Source organism: Ochotona princeps, chromosome 17 (assembly GCF_030435755.1).
Source record: "Ochotona princeps isolate mOchPri1 chromosome 17, mOchPri1.hap1, whole genome shotgun sequence".
Lineage (NCBI taxonomy): Eukaryota > Metazoa > Chordata > Mammalia > Lagomorpha > Ochotonidae > Ochotona > Ochotona princeps.
Window position 1 is genome coordinate 31,603,469 of NC_080848.1, and position 21,761 is coordinate 31,625,229.

The 21,761-nt window shown below is 45.8% G+C and overlaps 1 protein-coding gene across 3 annotated transcripts in view; it reads left to right on the plus strand.

The window, feature by feature from the left end:
* The first annotated feature begins 1,780 nt into the window (after window positions 1–1,780).
* Window positions 1,781–21,761, plus strand: part of RFFL (ring finger and FYVE like domain containing E3 ubiquitin protein ligase) — an 83,179-nt gene continuing 63,198 nt past the window's right edge. The window contains exon 1 of one of the 3 annotated variants that reach the window (XM_058676048.1): window positions 1,781–1,984. The gene's annotated coding sequence lies outside the window, so the exon portion shown is untranslated. Of the gene's footprint in view, window positions 1,985–2,602; window positions 2,877–21,761 lie in introns of those variants that run through there. The other 2 variants (XM_058676051.1, XM_058676049.1) reach the window with 2 other exon arrangements.

The window sequence follows — 21,761 nt, forward strand, 5'->3', positions numbered from 1 at the left end:
TGCAGAGTGAGCAGCAGATGGAAGAGCATTGTCTTTTTGTTTGTGGCTCTTTCAAATAAATCTTAAAAAAAAAAAAAAAAAAGAAAAAAACACTTTTTGAAAGATGGAAATACAGAGAGACGGAGCGAGAATGAGACAAGAATACTGGGGGTTTAAACTAGGATCTGCTAAAGGAGGGAGGTGTCATAAAGTGAGTGGGATAAAGGCAGATGTGGTTGCCTAGCAAATGAAGTCCTTGCCTTGCACGCCCTTGGATCCCTTTTGGGTGCCAGTTCTAATCCCGTTGGCCCTGCTTCCCATCCAGCTCCCTGCTTGTGGCCTGGGAAAGCAGTTGAAGACAGCCCAAAGCCTTGGGACCTGGCACCCGCGTGGGAGACCTGGAGGAAGTTCCTGGCTCCTGGCTTCGGAATGGCTCAGCTTTAGTCGTTGCAGCTACTTGGGAAGTGAATCAACGGAAGGTAGATCTTCCTCTCTGTATATTGCTTTTCCAATAAAAATGAATCTTTAAAAAAGGCAGATTTTGAAAGCATTTACTTAATATTAATTTTATGTGAAAGAGAAAGGCTGAGATCTTCCATCTGCTGGTCCTGCCCCGATGCCAGCACTAGCAGGGGCTGGGAGCCTGGAGCCCGGGTCTCTCAGGTGCTGGCAGGGATCAGACTTAAGCAATCCCAGCTCCTTCCAGGAGGCTTGCAATTAGGGATCCTCTAGGACTTGAACCTAGGCCCTTACTGATCCAAGAGCTAAGATGTAAAGCTTTGCTCCAAATGTCTGCCAGAGGCTGAGTTCTGCTGCCTAGGCCTGGCTTCCAATGCCTGTGACCTTGGTAAGGTAACCTAGTAAATGCTAAAGTCCTCAGCAGTGAACAGGCGAACCATGGCTTGCTCATAGCATTGCTAAGAGACACGGAGATGAAAAAGAGGCAAACCTTTGTGTGAATGTGTTTTTAAAGATTTATTTATTTTTATTCGAAAGTCAGATATACAGAGAGGATGATCTTCTGTCCGATGACTCACTCCCCAAGTGACCGCAAAGGCCAGAGCTGCACTGATCCAAAGCCAAGAGCCAGGAACCTCCTCCACGTCTCCTACGCGGGTGCAGGGTCCCAAGGCTTTGGGCCGTCCTTGACTGCTTTCCCAGGCCACAAGCAGGGAGCTGGATGGGAAACGGGGCCACTGGGTTTAGAACTAGCACCCATAGCGATCCCAGCGCTCTGAAGGCGAGGACTTAAGCCACTAGGCCACCGCGCTGGGCCCATGTGTTTGTGTGTGTAAGTTTAATTTACTTCTACGAGTGACAGAACTTCGATCTATTGGTTCGTTCCTTCACTCCCCAGATGGTCACAAAAGCCAAAGCCAGGAGCTTCTCCTGGGTCTCCCACGTATTTGCAGGGGCCCAAGCACCTAAGCCATCATCCTCTGAGAGCCGGATTGCAAGTAGAGCAGCCGGGACTTAAGGGATTTGAGCATCAAGGCAACTTTCAAGTCCAGCGATGGTGAGACTCGATCGAGGTGACCAAGCTGAACGCTAGCTGCTAGCTCCGCAGAGACCCGGCACCTGGACGCTGAGGCCGCCTCCAGCCGCCTGGCCTGACCTAGGAGAGCCGGCGAGGCCCGCGCTGCGACCAGGGGAGCGCCGCCTCCCAGAGCCTCGTCCCCGCCGCCAGGGGGAGCGCGCGCAGGCCGCGCTCTAGCCCGCCGCGCGCCCGCTCCTCTCTATGGTGGCTCGGCGCCGCGGGAGCGGACGCGCGCTCTCCCCGAGGGGGCGGGGCCGCGCGAGGGGCGGGGCGGCCGGGCCGGGCCGCCGGGGGGCTGGGTGGTGGTGGGGGCGACTTCCTGGGGCCGCCCGTGAGGATGTCGCCACCGTCCCCGGGCGCCCCTCAGCGCTGGACTGGCCGGCGCGGCGAAGCCCGTGGGTCCCCCGCCTGAGGCGTCAGCCGCCCGGGATCCCTCCCAGGTGCGGGCTGGGCCGGCGGCCGCGGCAGGTGAGGAGGTGGGGTGCGGCGGGAGCATCGGGGGCAGCGCCTCGGCCTCAGCCGCCCTGCGGGCTGCGGTGTGGGTCCCTCGTCGGCGGGGCGTCCGGCTCTCCCCATGCCCGCCGCGGGTGGGCTGAAGCCCCTTCCTCACCGGAAGCGCCGGCATTCCGGGCAGCCTCCACACACCTGTCTCGGGAGGAGTTCTTTGGAGAGGAGGCGTTTCACCTGTGTGGGCGGTAACCAGGGCCGTGGTTCTCCGCCTCTTCCCCAGCGCCTCAGCCCTGCGGGTCCTGTCGGCAGGCGCGAGGGAAGGGTGCTGCTTCCTACGGCCCCTGGACACTGAGGCAGGTCCGCGGCAGCCTGCTGGCCTTCTTTGGCTGGTGGAAGAGCCCGAGTGGCTGCTTGCAGGAGGGAGGTTTGGAGTTGGGAGGTTGCATCAAGTTTGGGATTGCGGCGTCCCTCTCCTGGGAGTCGTCCTCTGTGAGGACGGTGTGAGGTCGCTCTGGGCGGCGGTGACTAAGGCGCAGAGAGGGCACTGGGGCCTCTCTGCAGCTGGCTGCCCAGGAGACATTTGACCGGGCACGGGGCAGTCTGGCTAGCCCAGGGCAGGCGACAGGCTCGCTGGCATCTGTCTGCCCCCAGCTTGATTTCAGGCTTGCCTGGAGTGACCCACAACCGTGCACTTTTCTGCTTCTTGTTGATCAGTCATTTGTTCTAGGAGGGGAAAAAAGTGCTGGTGTCATGAAGGAAGAGTGAGTGCCCCACGCCCCTCCTGGCCTGCCACGGGGAAGGATTGTGGTCAGTTTGGAAACGGTTTTACCTACAACTGTCGCTTTGCGTTCAAGGCTGGGCTGACGGATGATCAAACATCCCCGCTTGCCAGTGGCCTTCTAAGAAACCAGTAAGTTCCTCTGTGTCCCCGTGAGCGGTGGTTTGTGGGACAGAGACTTCCTGTCCCCACTGTTGGTACAACTGTTTGAATTCTTGTGGGTCTCCCAGTGACAGTTGCATTTACTGACAAGTGGGTGAGGCCGCCCCCCGCCCCCCGCATCGCTTTTCTAGGAATGGGAGCCAACACCGCCTTGCTGGGCTGTGAGCTTGTAGAGTTCCAGGACTGGGAGCTGGAACTTGTTTTTGGATGACTCTGTTTTTGATTCTGTTTCCCTGATTGTCTGATATTTTGCATTTAGGGAGATGGGTGTTGGCGTATGTTTTTTCTGAAACTAGCGTGCTTCCTAATTCTGGACTTGAAAGTGCAATTCATAAATGACAGTTTCTTTTAAGGTGTAATTGAAGTCTGAAAAAGTTTGGTTATAATGTGTGGTAAGTGCAGAGAAATGACAGGGTTAACTGATCACTTGCCTGTGTGTGTCATTTGGGGAGGTTTAGGCGCACTGTGTATCTAGGACGAGCCACCCGCTCAAAGCATCCGTATTGATCAAGGGGTTCGAGGATAAAATCTTTCCATTAACTGCTAAAATAAGACATACAAGAGAAAGCTGCCCTCAGAAAACTGCACAATTAGTTTTGAAACTTTTACCTAGGTAGTTTACATAGCTTGGCTTAGTTCTCTCTGATAGGAGTGGCTCCTCAAGGGCCATTGAAATAGTGAAAAAAGCGTTTTCCACTGAACATCTTGTAAGAAGACAGTTTTATTTACTGACAAGATTCTTTTTTTTTTTCTTTTTTTTTTTTTTTAACATATTTTTACTGCATTTCCTTTTTTTTAAAACTAATTACATTGCATTATGTGATACATTTTTTTATGCACTGGGATACCCCCCGTACCTCCAAAACCCTCCCCTCACGGTGGATTGCTCCACCTTGTTGCATTTCCATAGTTCAAATTCAGTTGACATTCTTTCATTGGAGGTATTTACCAAGCAAAAAGTCCAGCATCTTATTGTCCTGGTAAGTTCAATGGTTTCTTGGTGAGACCATCTCTGGTCTGAAGGTAGAGCCGGCAGAGTATCATTCCAATCAATTAAAAGTCCCAACATAATGTTTCCAACCATTTACAACATTATGGCATTAATTGACATGGTATTGACTAACCAATATGTTAATAGGAAAATGCAGGTTCTCAACCACAACCTGTGACTTCTTCATAGAATTTTCAATTTTGGTTTACATTCAACCATATTCTATACACCTTAAAATGGCTTAGATTGCTATTCAGCTGTCTCATGCCTATTTTAATTTTAGTCTTTAGCAGTTTATAGCATTGAAGCATGATTTCGCTGAACCTGGCTGTTTTTCTGGTGGTCTAACTCTATAATTCTAACAGGATATATGTCAACAGTTTAGGTGAGCATGTTTAGGAGGGGTGTGCAGAGAAATCTTCCGTACCCCAGTGAGGAGTAACTAATCTTTGTGTCCCACCCAGCGAGGTATAAGTGTATCCCCACTGACCGTTTCCTGTCTGGTTCTAAGCTTTCCTTGTTGTTCTCTGTCTACCTATTCTAGCTTTGTTTGTTTGTTTTGAGGGGTTTCTGGAGCGCTCCTGATGGTTATTACGAGAGGGGGTGGGGACCCAAAGTTGGAAGCAGGCAAGGACCAGAGAAAGCTCCTCTCCCTAATCCCGAAGGAAGTTTACTGTTCTTCTGTTTCTGCGGACCGCTCAGGGATCCTGGTTGTTGTTCCGATGACCTTGGAACCTGCTAGGCAGGATTTAGGCTTCTTCCATCCCATGTGTAGATCCAAATGGGGGTGGTTGACCTCAGAGTTCTTGGTCTCCGAAGGCACTCCATTTCCCCGTGGTCTCCTTGGTAGTAGGGATGTAGTCCTTGGTGCTCCTTGGTGAGGATCTGGGAGTCTTCAGGATTGGGATAAAAGCCTTCTCCTGTACTGACAAGATTCTTAAAGATCTATTTATGTTTATTTGAAAGGCAGAATTATGGAGAGAAGGGAGAGCGAGCGAGTGAGCGAGCCAGCACGTGAACGCACTTCCATCTACTGGTTCACTCCCCAAATGGCTGCATCAGCCACGACTGGGCCAGGCTGAAGCCAGGAGTCTGGGGCTTCTTCTGCATCTCTCCTGAGGGTGCCTGGACTCAGGGACTAGGACCGTCCTCTGCTGCTTTCCCAGGCCATTAGCAGGGAGCTGGATCACAAGTGGAGTGGCCAGAACTTAAACTGGTGCCCATACAGGATACTGACACCATAGTCAGAGGCCTAGCCTACTGTACCTTCCTGCCGGGCCTGTGCAGCTTTTCTGATGATGTATATGTTGCTGCTGTGCCATGAAAGCACCTGCATATCCTTGAAGAACATTAGGAAGATTTAATTCCACCTTGACTTTTATTCTTTTTTTTTTTTATAACACTTGCTTTCTTTTTTTTTTTTTTTTTTTTTTTTTTTTCTCTATTTTGTATGTATTTCTTTTCTTTTTTTTTTTTTTTTTTTTTTCAATTATTTATTATTTAACTTCAGTAATTACATTGTATTATGTGACACAGTTACATAGATACTTGGGTTCTCCCCACCCCTCCCCAAACCCTCCCACCATGGTGGATTCCTCCACCTTATTGCATAACCACAGCTCAAGTTCAGTTGAGATTTCCCCATTGCAAGCGTATACCAAACATAGAGTCCAGCATCTTAGCCACTCAAGAAATGGGCACGGGAAATGGGCAGACACTTCACAAAGGAACAAACCCAAATGGCAAATAAACATATGAAAAAATGCTCAAGTTCCCTGGCAATAAGGGAAATCCAAATTAAAACATCAATGAGGTACCACCTAACGCCAGTAAGACTGGCCCACGTGAATAAAAGCACCAAAGACACTTGTTGGCGAGGTTGCGGGGAAAAGGGAACCCTACTCCACTGCTGGTGGGGCTGCAGGCTGGTACAGCCTCTATGGAAATCAGTATGGAGAATATTCAAACAACTCAAATTCAACATACCGTATGATCCAGCAATAGCACTCCTAGGAATATATCCAGAACACTTGTTCTATGAGAAACCAACATGTACTCCTATGTTCATAGCAGCACAATCAGTAATTGCAAAAACATGGAAACAACCAAAATGCCCATCAACAGAGGATTGGATAAGAAAGCTATGGTTCATCTACTCCATGGAATACTACTCAGCTATTAAAAAAAACAAAATGCAGTTCTTTGTGGCCAAATGGGCCAAACTGGAAACCATAATGCTAAGGGAAATGAGCCAATCCCAAAAGGTTAAATACCACATGTTTGCCTTAATTTAAGATGATATGATGTTATGTATAACATGTTATGTTTTGAATGTTATATGTTGTGTATAAACTAAAATTGAAGTATAGGTGAGGTGGTCACAGAAGGTGGCTGGGAACCCGCATTTACTTTTAACATATTGGTTACTCATTACTATGTCAATTAATTCCATAATGATGTAAATTTTTGCTGACTTTTATTCTTGTAGTAGAATATTTAATACTGACATTGTTATAGTAATAGGTTAACCAAACTTGAAGTGTTTTGGGCATAGTGTTTGTTTTGAGAGGATTTAACATCTAGACTTTAGACTATCATAATTCCTATGCAAGAGATAAGCTATAATTTAGAGTTTAGTGGGGATACCTAAGTTTAAGTTGATGGTGAAGTCTCAGGGAGGAGTCTGTTTGCAGGACTTGGGGGTTGTGGCCATCAGGACACTGTTCATATCTAATCTCGTTGCACCAGTTTTAGTTTGATCCTGTTACCCTTTCACCAGGTTCCTCTTGCGCTTTGCTTATTTGGCTGAATGCTCTACATTATTGATGCATTTGGGCCTGTTGACATTCTGAAGTGGAGCTAAGCAATTGGTTAAGAGTCTTGCATGTTTTTAAACATTTTCCTTTTCATAAAATCTGTGTTTCCTCGGGGGAGAGAACTGGCTCTTTGAAAGTAAAACAGAGCCAGTGGCGTTTCCAGCTTTCCACCAATGGGCAGTCTGTGTTAAATCTTCCTTTCTGATTTCGCCAGGACAGTGAGTGCTAGTGAATGATGACCCAGTGACGTGGGGAATTCCTTTAGTCTCCTGAATCAGTAAAGGAAGGTTCCAGTGTATTGTTGTTAAGCCTATTGTATTGCTTGGAGTTCCTAACAGCCAGTCACTCCCAGAAAAATTCAGTCCTGAGTGGTTTGTGATGAGTCACCTGGACAGGCTTTGAAAATGCAGATTGCCCAGCTCCACCTCCTGGAGGTTGTAACCCTGTGGGTAAGTGAGGTGGGTAAGTAAAAGCCCCTCTGGCTTTTGCTTCCAAAACAGTCACCAAGTGCTTTGGATAGACAATCAACTTTGTGAACTGTGGTTTTTCTGCGTCCCTGTATGCATACATGTTTATCTGCTGGACGTCAGGTCTTAAGGAACTTTGAAAGTTGAGGTTTGTTTCTCTTCTTCTTTTTAAAACCTCAAAAAACAAATTTTATGTATGCCTTGAAATTCTTTATAAGTTGGTAAGCCCTCTAACAGCATCATTATACCACCCAGGATGTTTGATTTGCTAAAATAGTCCATTTCCTAGTCATGACAGATAACAAAGAGCTTTTATAACTTGCATGTAAATTACTTTTACATTGAGGTCCCTCTCTGCTGTATTATCAATTCGGGGTCATGAGGGAGGTTTTTGGTGAAAGTGGCTTCCGTTACCTCCTGAGTGGACAAATCAATGATAATGTGGAACCAACTGGAGCTTTGGAAAGGTAGTGGGATGTGGTTATGATCTGTGTTGGCTAGTGATGCCTAGGAATTCTCTGTCTGTAGGATTTGAAAGTAAATCCAGCTTGTCAGTTTCATTTCTACACATCTGAGGCCCTTATAGAAAATAACAGGTGCTTAATAAATGCTCCATTACATTAATCATCAACCCTTTACTGAATTCCTAGAAGGAAGAAAAACTGGAATGCAGAACCAGCTGAGTTAAAACAGAAGTGGGCACTTGGTACGTTAGAAGATTAATTTAGGAAAAGCCTGATCATTTGAGAATAGACAAAGTCGGTTTTGAACTGAGGTGTCCACTTTGTGTGTCTCTTAACGCTACCTTAGGCAAGTACTTCTGGTAGCTACATTTTCTTCTGCTGCAAGATGAAAACAGTGTCTGGTAGGATTCTTATGTGGATTAAAATAGGGGAAATCTAAATGTGAGTATTAAAAGAGAAAAACGTTCTTTATACATTGTACTCAAATCAATAAATATCCTTTCTTCCACTTTCTCGTAGTACATGTATTCTGTAGGCTTAGGATATCTTTCTAAATCCAGCCTTATAATATCTCTTTCTGGGAACATCTACTTAGTCAGCTGTTTCGGAAAGTGAGGGGAAGACTGAGGACTAAAGTTCAGGATGAGCCTATGGGCAAGAAGGATGAGTCATAGAAAATTAGTAATACTTTACAATTATTTTTTCAGAATGACTGGAGTGTTGGCACCTCCCCAGAGTTACTGTCTGCAGGGAAAAATTCATAACATATAAATTCTGTGTGTACTTAGACCTGAGCCTGTAGCTTGATGAGGCTAGGTGGCATTGAGGGTGGCCTGGTTAGAAACATCTGACATCTATTTTCTTCTTACTTTTGGCATCTCCCTTTGTTTTCCTTTCCTTCTTCTTTGCCCTCTTGCAAGTTCCCTTCCTTTGGATTTGCCAATCATGTCCTTGTAATCTCAAGCCGGGCCCCTAGAACTGTAGGCTACAAGAGGTTGCTGGTTGCTAACACCTGTCTCCCAGTTGAATGAATAGGCCGTTTTGTGGGCGGGATGTTAATGAAGCTGATTAGTGCAATACTGGCTTAAAGGGTCTATTAACGATAGGGCGTATGCAAATCAAGGAGTGGTTTAAAGCCCTTTTAGTAACTAATTTCTTACGTATTTTAATATTGAATTATGTCAGTTGAATTTTGATATCTGAACCAGGAGTCTGCTTATTGCCTAAACAGACTAATCTCTGTCATATTGATTGGGAATAATTGATATTCTAAAGAAGTTCTACCCTTGCAGGCTTTGTGTTGTTCAGTAAATGTCTAACTAGTGTGTAATACAATTAAAGTTTTGTTCATTGTGTTGCTGACATAATTAGTTTAACTTCCGCTCTTTTTTATTTCTGTTGGCAGCTGGAAAATTAGAATACTAGATATTGAATAAAACTTTTTTGAGGGGTGATTTTATTGCCAGTTGAATGGATTTAGGCCCTAGGGTACATTTTTTAAGATGTCTTATTCAACTTTCCCTTAAAAGTCTGTCTGTCTCTATAGAATTAATATATTAAGACACATCATTGGCTGTTTAGGCATTCAGAAGAGATGGTGTTTGGCCTTTTATCCTGTGATTATACTTTTTGCTACATTTCTTTTGAGGAAATATATGTAATTTTCAGAACCTCCTAAGTCTATTATAGTTACATGAGCATATGGACTTTTGCAATGTGATAAGCAGTACTATTTAATTCCCAAATCGTCCTGTTCTTTTTTAGATCATAGTGTTTGCAGGTCTGATGTGAAACTAAGGCTGTGATGCCTGGCAAATCCTCCTCACAATCTTTCTATGACAGGTTTCACAGAATCGGCTTTGGTCTTCTAGGAACTGCAAGTAACTCTCCAGGAGACGCAACATTTAATTACTGTAATACTCCCTTAGTTTCCTGCAGGATTCTCACCAGATTGCTGACGTCTTGGAGTTGTGCATTTTCATCTCTGTTAAATCTTCCTAACCCTTTTTAAAATTTTTAAATGAAAAGTGACCTTGTTCTGGTAATTTCCCCATTGTCATCTCTAAAGATATACAGCCGAAAAAAAAAAATAGAGCTAAACCTCATTATGCTAACAACTTTTTCCAGCTGCTGTCCCCATGTACTAGATTTGTTTTTTTAAAAAAAGATTTACTCCAGAAAGATCTTTGCTGATCCATTCCCATAGTGGCCACAACAGCCAGAGCTGAGCTGAACCAATCTGGAGCTAGGAGCCAGGAGCTTCTTCAGGTCTCCTACGTGGGGGCAGGGTCCTAAGGCTTTGGGCCGTCAGTGACTGCTTTCCCAGGCCACAAGCAGGGAGCTGGATGGGAAGTGGAATAGCCAGGACAGGAACCAGTGCCCACATGGAATCCTGGTGCATGCAAAGAGAGGACTTTAGCTACTAGGCTACCACGCCAGGTAGCCTAGATTTGTGCTAGATTTGAGTAGATTTGAATTTTGATTTTGTTGAGCTGATAGTGCTTGATTTTTTTTTTAAAGCTGCCTGTCTCCAGTGCTACAGGTTAAGCCTGCATCTACCAGCATAGTGTTCAGCTGCTTTTTCTAAAATTACATATAAAGCTGAGACTTCATTATCTCTGGGTTATGGAGTGCTCAGGCTCCCTGGGTCAGCCATTTATTTTCCAGCAGGCTTGTTTAAAAGTGGGGAAGCTCATCTGGATTTGAACTACTTAGAGCCAGTGAGTGTTGCTGAAACAAACCTTGTAATTGTCAGGATCCTCTTTAAAGAAATGTTGCTGTGTCATCCTGAAATTTACAGAAAGTTAGACCAACTGGAGGCTCTCTGCTGGCCTCCAAGTTCAGTGCCATTCATTAGTAATCAGCCCCATTGTTTATTTGCAACTGCTGGATTGTGTTTAAAGATTTGAAAGGGGAAAAATGCCTTTCTCAAGTGGAGCCTTTTCCCACCCCCACCCTTTTGCTTTTCTCTTTTCATTCGCTTTGGGAAATCTTTCCAGTCAAGGGGCTGATCACACAGGTCCAGACTTAGTGGCACGTGAATGAAATGTGTTTTATCTTAAAATATATAGGAAAAAGTATTTTCCTTCTCCTAATTTTCAGCAGATCTGCTTTTTTACTTTCATGATTCTTAAAATACTTGCTTGAGAAATAAGCAAGCTTCATCTGTGTTGACTTCCAGTCCTTTTCTGGGTCTTAACTTTGGTCTATAGCCAGTTTCAATTTGGTTGAATTGTACCCTCTCTTAACCTTGCCAGATTATAGTTTTACGGGGTGTGGAAGATTAACCAGGATATGAAAAGTCTTTATCTCAAAATGGGAGCCAGAGGAGTGTTCTACTTTGGTGAAAGAGGTAAAATGTTTTTGAAGGCTTTGCAGGGTAGGCTCAGGTTCAGTTAGAGATCCATGTATCAGGGATGGCTCTCAGAAGAAGGAAGGAGATGAACGGCTGTTGAGACAATTTGGGTTCTACAGTTGGAGAGGAGCAGTTTGGGGCTAAAACTAGGTATCAGGGAGGAGCACTTTTTTTTTTAAAGATTGATTTATTTTTATTGCAAAGTCAGATATACAGAGAGAAAGATCATCTGTCCGATGATTCACTCCCCAAGTGACTGCAATGGTTGTTGCTGCCCTAATCCGAAGCCAGGAGCCCAGATCCTCTTCCAGGTCTCCAAGAGGGTACAGGGTTCCAAGATTTGGGCCATCCTCAACTGCTTTTCCCAGGCCACAAGCAGGGAGCTGGATGGGAAGTGGAGCCACTGGAATTGGAACTAGTGCCCACATGGGATTAAGGCGAGGACTTTAGCTGCTAGGCCACTGAGCTGGACCCAGGGAGGAGTACTTTTGAGGGACAAGGATTTACCCAGTCTATAGTCCCTCAAGCTCTGCTTTTCTACTTTTATTGCTACCTTTCGGGTATAACATTGAGGTATCAGGCCCGGCGGCGTGGCCTAGCCGCTAAAGTCCTCACCTTGAACGTGCCGGGATCCCATATGGGCACCAGTTCTAATCCCGGCAGCTCCACTTCCCATCCAGCTCCCTGCCTGTGGCCTGAGAAAGCAGTTGAGGACGGCCCAAGGCTTTGGGACCCTGCACCTGCGTGGAGACCCGGAAGAGGTTTCTGGCTCCTGGCTTCAGATCGGCGCAGCACCGGCCGTTGCGCTCACTTGGGGAGTGAATCATTGGCCGGATGATCTTTGTTTCTCCTCTGTTTCTCCTCCGTTCTGTATATCTGACTTTGAAATAAATAAATAAACAAACAAACAAACAAACAAACAAATAAATAAATCTTTAAAAAAAAAGTCAGATTGAGGTATCATTTTTGGCTGTTCAGTGGTAGTCAAGGAAAGAATTTGCAAAATCATTCTCTGTCCAGGCTGAAGGGATACCTTAGGCACTGTTTACCAAGTGGGTGGGGAGAGGGTGTCAGTGTCCCTGGAGAGCTTGACCAAGGGCACTCGCCTTCCTGCTTTGCCCTTGGCGTGGGCCTGGGAGGAGCATTCCAGATGACTCTGCACATGATCCTGCGCCCATTGAGTCATTGAGTGTTTTTTGGCCCCCTGGACTGTGGACACAGTTGTATACCAGCTGCTTGAGGAGGTGTGGCTGTAAATTCACCAGTTAGTGGGGGACAGAAAAATGATAGTGGTCCTGCAGCTTCACCTCCAGGTGGTTTTTTTGTCAGATGCCTAAGTTGAATTTATATGACAAAAACCTTATAAAAATTTTTGTTTATTTTTATTGCAAAGTCAGATATACAGAGAAGAGGAGAGACAGAGAGGAAGATCCTCTATCCATTGTTTCACTCCCCAAGTGGCCGCAGTGGCCAGAACTGAGCTGATGCAAAGCCAGGAGCCAGGAGCCAGGAGCCTTCTCTGGGTCTCCCACATGGGTGCAGGAACCCAAGCCTTTGGGCCATCCTCATCTGCTTTCCCAGGCCACAGGCAGAGAGCTGGATGGGAAGTGGACCACTGTGATTAGAACGTGCTCCTATGAGATCCCAGCATGTTCAAGGCGAGGACTTCATTTGCTAGGCTACTGCACTGGGCCCCCCATTTTTTTTTTAAATTTTTTTTTTTTGAAAGGCAGATCAAATTGATAGGATAGACAGAAAGATTTTCCATACCTGGGTTCATCCCCCAAAGTGACCACAATGGCTGGAGCTGACCCGATCTGAGGCCTGGAGCTTCTTTTGGATCTCCCACATGGGTGCAGAGCCCCAAGGCTTTGGGGCTTGTTCCACTGCTCTTCCACGGCAGAAGCAGGGAGTTGGATGGCAAGTGGAGCAGCCTGGACAGGAACTGGTGCCCATATGGGATCTTAGCTCTTGCAAGGAGAGGATTTAGCCACTGAGCTATTGCACTGGGCCCCAAGAAGTGTCTTATGCAACCAAAATTAATATTAGAAATGAAAATATGTTGACAATTATATCTAATTTTGTCTTATTTGATGTGCAGGCATTTAACACTGTTATTTGTGGAAATATTTAAAAATTGCAGTCTCAAATCTTTCTTCTTGTCCCATTTTTTTTTTAAAGAAATAACCACACAAAAATAAGCATCTAGTTTTGTTTGAGACAGTCAGAATTCTAGTGTCATGAGCATCATGTCAAAGCATTTACTGCTGGTAAAATGTTCATGTTTTTAAAACATTTTTAGGGCCCGGCGGCGTGGCCTAGCGGCTAAAGTCCTTGCCTTGCACGCCCTTGGATCCCTTTTGGGTGCCAGTTCTAATCCTGTTGGCCCCGCTTCCCATCCAGCTCCCTGTTCGTGGCCTGGGAAAGCAGTTGAGGATGGCCCAAAGCTTTGGGACACTGCACGTGCGTGGGAGACCTGGAGGAGGTTCCTGGTTCCCGGCTTCAGATCGGCGCGCATTGGCCTGTTGCGGCTCACTTGGGGAGTGAATCATCGGACGGAAGATCTTCCTCTCTGTCTCTCCTCCTCTCTACATATGTATCTGACTTTGTAATAAAAATAAATCTTTTTTAAAAAAAACAAAAAACATTTTTAAAACTGTTTATTTATTTCAAAGGCATAGTTAGAGACAAAATTCTTCCATCTTCTGGTTTACCTCCTGAATGGGCACAGTGGCCAGAGCTGAGCTGATCTTAAACCAGGAGTAAGCCCGGAGCTTCTTTTGGGTCTTTCACGTGGGTACAAGGGTCCAAGTCTTATCCTTTGCTCAGTATCAGGGAGCTCATTGGAAGCGAGTGACCAGGACTCCAACTGACACGTGTATGAGTTGCTTGCACTGCAGGTGGCGTGGCTTTATCTGCCATGCTACAGCATTAGCCCCTGTAAAATATTTTTTTATTTTACTTAAAATAATTTTTATATTAGATATTAAAAATTGTTTTTTTTTTTTTTTTAAATTCTCAGAGACCACTGTTGTAGAATTATGTGTTAAGCTGCCGTCTGCAGTGTTGGCATCCCATATGGGCACCAGTTCAAGTCCTGGCTGTTCCACTTCCAATCCTGTAAAAGCAGTAGGATGTGGTTCGAGTCCATGTGCTTCTGCACCGCCCGCATGGGAGACCCTGGGGAAGCTTCTGATTGGGGCTGTGTCCGGTTACGGACACAGGGGGAGTGAACTAGCAGATGGGAGATACTCTTTTTTTCTCTCTCTCTCCCAGTAAAATAAATCATTTCAAAAATTTATTTTTATTGAAAAGGCAGATTTACAGAGAGAAGGAGAGAGGGAGAAGGATCTTCCATCTGCTGGTGAACTCCCCAAGGCTGGAAGTCCTCTCCTTGCACATACCGGGATCCCATTCCACCGGTTTTTGTCCCGGCTGCTCCACTTCCCATCCAGCTGCCTGCCTATGGGCTGGGAAAGCAGTGAGGACAGCCCAAAGCCTTAGCACCCTACACCTGTGGGGGAGACCCAGAAGGAGCTCCTGGCTCCTGGCTTCAGAACAGCCCAGCTCTTGCCATTTCAGCCACTTGGGGAGTGAACCAGTTAATGGAAAATCTTTCTGTCTCATTCTTTCTGTAAATCTGACTTTTTTTTGGAAAGATTTATTTATTATTTTTTTAAAGATTGACTTCTACTTTATTATTTTTTTAAAGATTTATTTATTTTTATTACAAAGTCAGATATACAGAGAGGAGAGACAGAGGAAGATCTTCTGTCTGATGATTCACTCCCCAAGTGAGCGCAACGGCTGGTGCTATGCCTATCCAGGACCAGAAGCCGGGAACCTAGAACCTCTTCCAGGTCTCTCACGCGGGTGCAGGGTCCCAAAGCCTTGGGCCGTCCTGGACTGCTTTCCCAGGCCACAAGCAGGGAGCTGGATGGGAAGTGGCGCTGCCGGGATTAGAACTGGTGCCCATATGGGATCCTGGGGCATTCAAGGCTAGGACTTTAGCCACTAGGCCATGCCGCCGGGCCCCTATTTATTTTTGAAGATGTATGTATTTATTTGAAAGAGTTATGGAGAGAAAGAAAATAAATCAATGTGAAGCTTCCATCCATCCATCTTAAGGCTCGCACTCAGATAGCCCCAACAGCTGGGCCTGGGCCAAGCCGGTGCTAGGAAACGGAAACCATCTGGGTCTCCCACCTGGCTGACCGGAACCCATGGATTTGAGCATTCTTCCATTCATGTTTCTAGATGCATTAATGATGAGCCGATATGGGATCCCGGTATGTGCAGGGCTAGGACTTTAGCCACTAGTCTACCATTCTAGGTCCTAGAACTCCCAATTTTAGTAGTGCTTGGGGATTAAATATGGGTTATTTACCCTTAGTTTATTGAAGAGTAAATTGATAGGTGAGCATTTTGCTGCAGCAAATTAAGCTGCTGTCTGCTGCATAGGCATCCCATCTTGAGTGCACTAGTTCAAGTCCTGGCTGCTCCACTTCCCATCTCGTTCTTTGCTAATGTGCTTGGAGAAGCAGCAGAGGATGTCCTGGGTGCTTAGGTCCCTGCCACCTACATGGGCGACTTGATTGGAGTTCCAGGCTCCTGGCTTTGACTTGGCCCAACCCTAACCATTGAGTGGAAGATCTGTCTCTCAGTGTCTCCCTCTTTTTCTATAAATCTGCCTTTAACATAAATCATAAAAAAAGTGAATTATCTTGGATTTGGTAGTTGGGCCAGTAGGTATAGTCACTTTTTTAAAAAAAAGATTTATTATATTTTTTATTGATTAAGTCAGATATATATAGAAGAGGAGAGACAGAGGGAAGTATCTTGCATCTGCTGGTTTACTCCCCAAGAGACTGCAACGGCCAGTGCCATGCCGATTCAAAGCCAGGAGCCAGGAGCCAGGAGCTCTTCCGGGTCTCCCACACGGGTGCAGGGTCCCAAGGCTTTGGGCTGTCCTCCACTGCTTTCCCAGGCCACAAACAGGGAGCTGGATGGGAAGCAGGGCTGCCGGGATTAGAACCGTTGTCCTTATGGGATCTCTGTGCATTCAGGGCGAAGACTTTAGCTGCTCAGCCATGGCGCTGGTCCCAGTATATTCACCTCTTTTGACAATACACTGGAAAGTCATTTCCAACTTCTTGTCTTGATAGCTTAACTCACAAACAATAAAGATGTTAAAAGACGAGAAACATAAAATACAACTTTGTGCTGTGCAGTTTATTTAATGCACCTGTTTGTGTCTGCTGCTTTCGAAGCCTTTTAGAAGTCGTCTAGCAAGAAGCAATATTTTGGTGGCTACCATATAGGAAGTAGTGTTAATTTGAAGGGCCCTTCATGCATGCTTTTTGTCCTTGCTTAGTTGCTTAGTTGGATGAAATGTCAAACTTGATAGATTATTGGAGCTGTTCTTTTGGTAGTTAAACAATAATGAAATTGTTTGGATGTTTGCAGGGAACACAACTTCCTGTGTCTGGACTTTGCACCCGGAAGGTTTCAATTGTTCTGAAGCAGCCCTGGTGAGGAAGTGCTGCTCCTATGGCTCCTCAGGCAACTGGCTACATCACAGGCTGTATCAGGGCCTTTAGAGCAGCATGAACACTTCTGGAAACAATTTGTATGTCTGATTTTAGTCTATGGTTGTTCCCTGAATGGTTCAGATAGCTAGAAATGGAAGAAAGTTATTGCAATTGTCTAGGTTATTTAAGCAGAGACTCTCTTTGCTCTGCATCTCCCCACTCCACTTTTTTTTTTTTTTTTAATTTGAAAGGCTGAATGACAGAGCAAGGGACAGTCACACATACACGTGCATGCACACAGGTAATGTGAAGAGAGACATCTTGATCTGTTCTCACTCCCCGAGTGGTCACAACATCCAAGGCTGGACCAGCTGAAGCCAGGAAGCAGGGAGTCAGGAAGTCTGTTCCCCTGTCTGTCCATATGGCAGGGAGCCAGATCGGAAGTGGAGAAGCTAATGCTTGATCCCAGACACACCAGTAAGATGTATAAGGTGCTGGTGTCCCAAGCAGGGGTTTAACTGCTGTGTCACTGTGTGGACTCCTAGGCCTTTTCTCTTTAAGCATCTTTGGGACAAACTGCTTCCTTTTAACTAAGGAGGTGCTGTTTATAGGGCTGCTGTGGACCCTCTGGTCTTCCTTTCCTAGTTAGTGACTAGTACGTAGCATGAAATCCGTCTGCAGAGGGCTTTGGAAATGGCAACCTGGATTAGGAGGGGAGTGGAGCACATGAAAGGCTGTTGCAAGAAGGTCCTGCATTGTCACTTTGAATGTTTCATTTGGTGGTGGATGTCCTTTCATGTTGGTCATGTTTACCGCAGGGGCGTGCTCTGCAGGGTTTGTTTCACTCATCCATTGTGTAAGATGACACTTTGCTCTGAATGAAGCTGTCTGCTTCCTTGGGTAAGAGTTAGAGGAAGACTTGCTTTTGTTTATGTGTCTAAGAAAATTTGATGTGCAGACTGATCAAAAACCTGACCTTCTTTCGCTGTGTAATACTGCTCTGTGCCGTGGTGGACCTATAATATTATGTGCCCTGGGTGACCTGTGTATTGTGTGCTTTCTGTGTGCTAGAGGCTTTCCATTCTGTTAACTCAGTTAATCCTCCCTGGGAGATGTGTAGGTACTGTCATCCATGTTGCATATAGGTGGATATGCTGCGCAGGTTCCAGAGAGGACCTCATGCCACACAGCCATGGAACCCAAGGTGTTGGGCTGGAAAGGGTGTGCGCTCAACTGCTCAGATGCCTCCCGCCATCGGCTCATCTAGTAATCCAGTCTGAAGACTTAGTCTTTCCAAGTAAGGTCCGTTTTAGAATGCAGGCTTAAAACGATCCTTTTACCCAGAGACCCCCCCTGTGTGTGGAAAGCAGTTTAAAAAATATTAGCAGTATTTGTTTTTTTTTATTACTGTTAGCATTGAAGGATTAGTTTATAGTTTATCACAAGTTATAAGTATATTTGATGTATGTCAGTCACTCTTGAAAGCACGTTTGGCCAAACGGCTAAAGCAGCAGGTTGGAGAAGGATTTGTGATTTTGAGACTGCTACTGCAGGTGTTTTTGTTCAGCACTGCACTTTTGACTGCCTGCTGAGCTGAAGTTGCAGAGTTTTGCGTGGGTTGTTTCTGATAGCTTCTGTTGGCAATATTTCAGTTTCTATTTTTTTTTTTAGCATCTTCCTGTTTGTCTTTTCCAACAAATGGACTTCTACATAAGATACACACATTACTGTACAGTATAGTTGGTATTAGTCGAGTAAACAATGATGAACTCTTGAGAGGCCCTGCTGAGTGCACAGAGTGAACCACAGTTCTCTGCTTGGCAGCTGTTGTGCTTCTGGGCTGTGTGACATGCTGAGGACGGGCTCAGCCAAAGAGGAGGCACATCATTTTAATATTTTCACCAGCCACGTCAGATTTTGGAAACTGCCACTGAGACTTTTCTAAAAACTATTGAGGTAAGGAGCCTGGCATGGTGAGGTGTGCCTCACCTCTGACCACATCAGCCACAGTTTGTGTGTCTGCTTGCTGTGGTTTTCAGGTGTTTGTTCTACCAAGCACTGTACTTGTAAGTGCCCACCCAGGAGAAGTTACAGTGAGAATTTTGCATGGTTGTGGCTTCTGCCTTCTGACACCCTGAGCTCAAGTAGAAGTGCCAGGGATAGGGACAGGGCATAGATAATGCTTGAGCGCATGCCAGCTAGTTGGGCCTGCAATGATCCATGCTTGGAAGCAGAGGTTGCAAAGTAGTATGAAAAATGCTATGCTATATATATGTTTTTAAGGTTTTATTTTATTTGAAACGCAGATTTACAGAGACAAGGGGAGAGAGAGAAAAAGAGAGGTCTTACGTCCTCTGGTTAACTCCCCAAATGGCCGCAGTGGCCAGAGTTAAACCAGTCAGGAGCCAGGAGCCAAAAGCCTCTTCCTGGTCTCTCATGTGGAGGCAGGGTCCCAAGGCTTTAGGCCATCCCCCATTGCTTTCCCAGGCCGCAAGCCGGGAGCTGCAATGGGGAGTGGAGCAGCCAGGACATGAACTGGAGCCCGAATGGAATGCTGTGCTCTGGGTGGAGGATTAGCCAGTTGACCCACTGCATTGGTCCCTGCTGTGCTGCTTTTTATATTTATTCACCTTTTTAAATTCCCCATGGTGGCTGAACAGTTGACTGAATAATTGCACTTTTTGTTAACTTCCTATTTTGAAATAATGTTGCTTAATGCAGCAGAAATAGTGCTCAGTCCCATGTGCCTTTCACCTCATTTCCCCCTGTAGTAACATTGTTTTAACTACAGTACAGTATGAAAGCTAGGAGACTGACACTGTTGTGTGTGTGAGTGTGTGTGTACACTTCTCTGACATCTGATCAGAGATTTGTGTAAATACCACTGCAGTCAAGACACAAAGCTGTTCTGTTCCCACGAAGATCTCCCCTGTACTACCCCTTTGTTGTTAAACTCGTTTCTTCCCCCAGCCCATCCCTAATTCCTAGCAGGCAGCTGTCTCTTCTCTGCCCCTATTTCAGAAATATAATGGAAATGTAATCATGACTGGGTGTGACTTTTGCAGGTGGGAACTTCTTTTTCACACTTGATCTTAGGCAAAAGGCCAAGAAGCAATTTTTTTTTTTTTTAAGGTCCCAAGGCCTTGGGTTATCCTCAACTGGTTTTCCAGGCTACAAACAGGGAGCTGGAGGGGAAGTGGGGTCGCCAGGACATGAACTGGCGCCCATATGGGATCCTGGCACGTGCAAAGGGAGGACTTTAGCCACGAGGCTATTGCGCTAGGCCCAGTACTTAGTGTTAAAATGATTGTAGACATCCTAATACATGCATGTTTTGTGTTTTTGTACTGAGAGTACTTCAAAGAGTTCATGGAAAAGGAAATTAAGAGTTTTGGAATCTATGCATTATTTTTTCGAAGTACACATTTCTGGACCCTGTGCGGTAGCCTAGTGGCCAAAGTCCTTGCTTTGCATGTGTCGGGATGCCCTATGGGCACCAGTTTGTGTCTCGGCTGCTCCACTTCCCATCCAGCTCCCTGCCTATGGGCTGGGAAAGCAGTAGAGGATGGCCCCAAGCCTTGGAACCCTGCACCTGCATGGGAGACCCAGAAGAGGCTCCTGGCTTCAGATCGGCTTAGATCTGGCCATTGCAGCCACTTGGCAGGTGAACCAGGAGACAGAAGATCTTTCTCTCTGTATCTCCTCTCTGTATATCTGCCTTTCCGGTAAAATAATAATACAAATTTAAAAATACATGTTTCCATGAACTTTTGAAGTACCCATGTATGTATGTGTGTATTTTTTTTAAAGATTTGTTGATTTTCATTGGGAAGGCAGATCTACAGAGAAAAGGAGATAAGGAGAGAAAGATCTTCCATCTGCTGCTTCACTCCCCAAGTAATTGCAACAGTCAGGGCTGAGCCAGCCCAAAGCCAGGAGCTTCTTCTGGGTCTCCCATGTGGGTTCAGGGTTCCAAGAACTTGGACTGTCATTTGTTGCTTTCCCAGGCCACAAGCAGGGAGCTGAATGGGAAGCGGAGCTGCTGAGATTAGAACCGGCGTCCATATGGGATCCCGATGTGTTCAAGGCGAGGACTTCAGCTTCTAGGCCACCTCATCAGGCCCTTTGTCTAACTCTTGTGTGTTATATAATGAATGGATACTTTTGAAAGACCTAAGGAAATAAGATTTATTTGTATTACATAAATTTCAGTTGAAATAAATTTCTAGTTTTTTTTTTTTTTTTTTTTTTAAAGATTTTATTGTTAGTGGAAAGCCGGATATACAGAGAGGAGGAGAGACAGAGAGGAAGATCATCCATCTGATGTTTCACTCCCCAAGTGAGCCGCAACTGGCCGGTACGCGCCAATCCGATGCCAGGGCCAGGAACCTCTTCCGGGTCTCCCACGTGGGTGCAGGGTCCCAAAGCTTTGGGCCGTCCTCAACTGCTTTCCCAGGCCACAAGCAGGGAGCTGGATGGGAAATGGAGCTGCCGGGATTAGAACCGGCGCCCATATGGGATCCCGGGGCTTTCAAGGCGAGGACTTCATTTGCTAGGCCATGCCGCCGGGCCCTCTAGTTTTATTTTCAAGTACATTAGTAGAGTGCTGGGTGCTAGGCTGTGTCTACCCATTTCAGTACAATTAATGCAGTTTGAATTCATGCTGGGACCTTTCCCTTGGTAAGTGAGCATTGTGACATGATCTTTTTTGTTTTGTTTTATGACTTTTTATTGGAATGGCAGATTTATAGAGTAAAGGAGAGAAAGAAAAAGATCTTCCATCTGCTGGTTCACTCCCTAATTGGGCACAATGGCTGGAGCTGAGATGATCTGAAGCCAGGATATGGGAGCTTCTGGTTCTTCCCAGGTCTTGGGTCCCAAGGCCTTGGACCATCCTCTACTGCTTTCTTAGGCCACAGGCAGGGAGCTGGATGAGAAGTTGGGCAGCCAGGACGTGAACTGGCACCGATATGGGATACTGCGCTTGGAGGTGGAGGATTAGCCAGTTGAGCCAATGTGGTGGTCCCAGCACATTAATCTTCAGTGAATGCACACTGTTCTTTGGATATTTGTCTGCTTATGGGCCACTAGTCAGAGGGAGTGTTTTTGTAAATGCTGCTGAAATGCACAGTGCAGTCTTCATTCTGACTCCTCTCCCATTACTTTTGGTTACTTTGATGGGACATCTTAGCTGTGCTGTGGCATCCTTGTATTTCCATAGCTAGAAATCA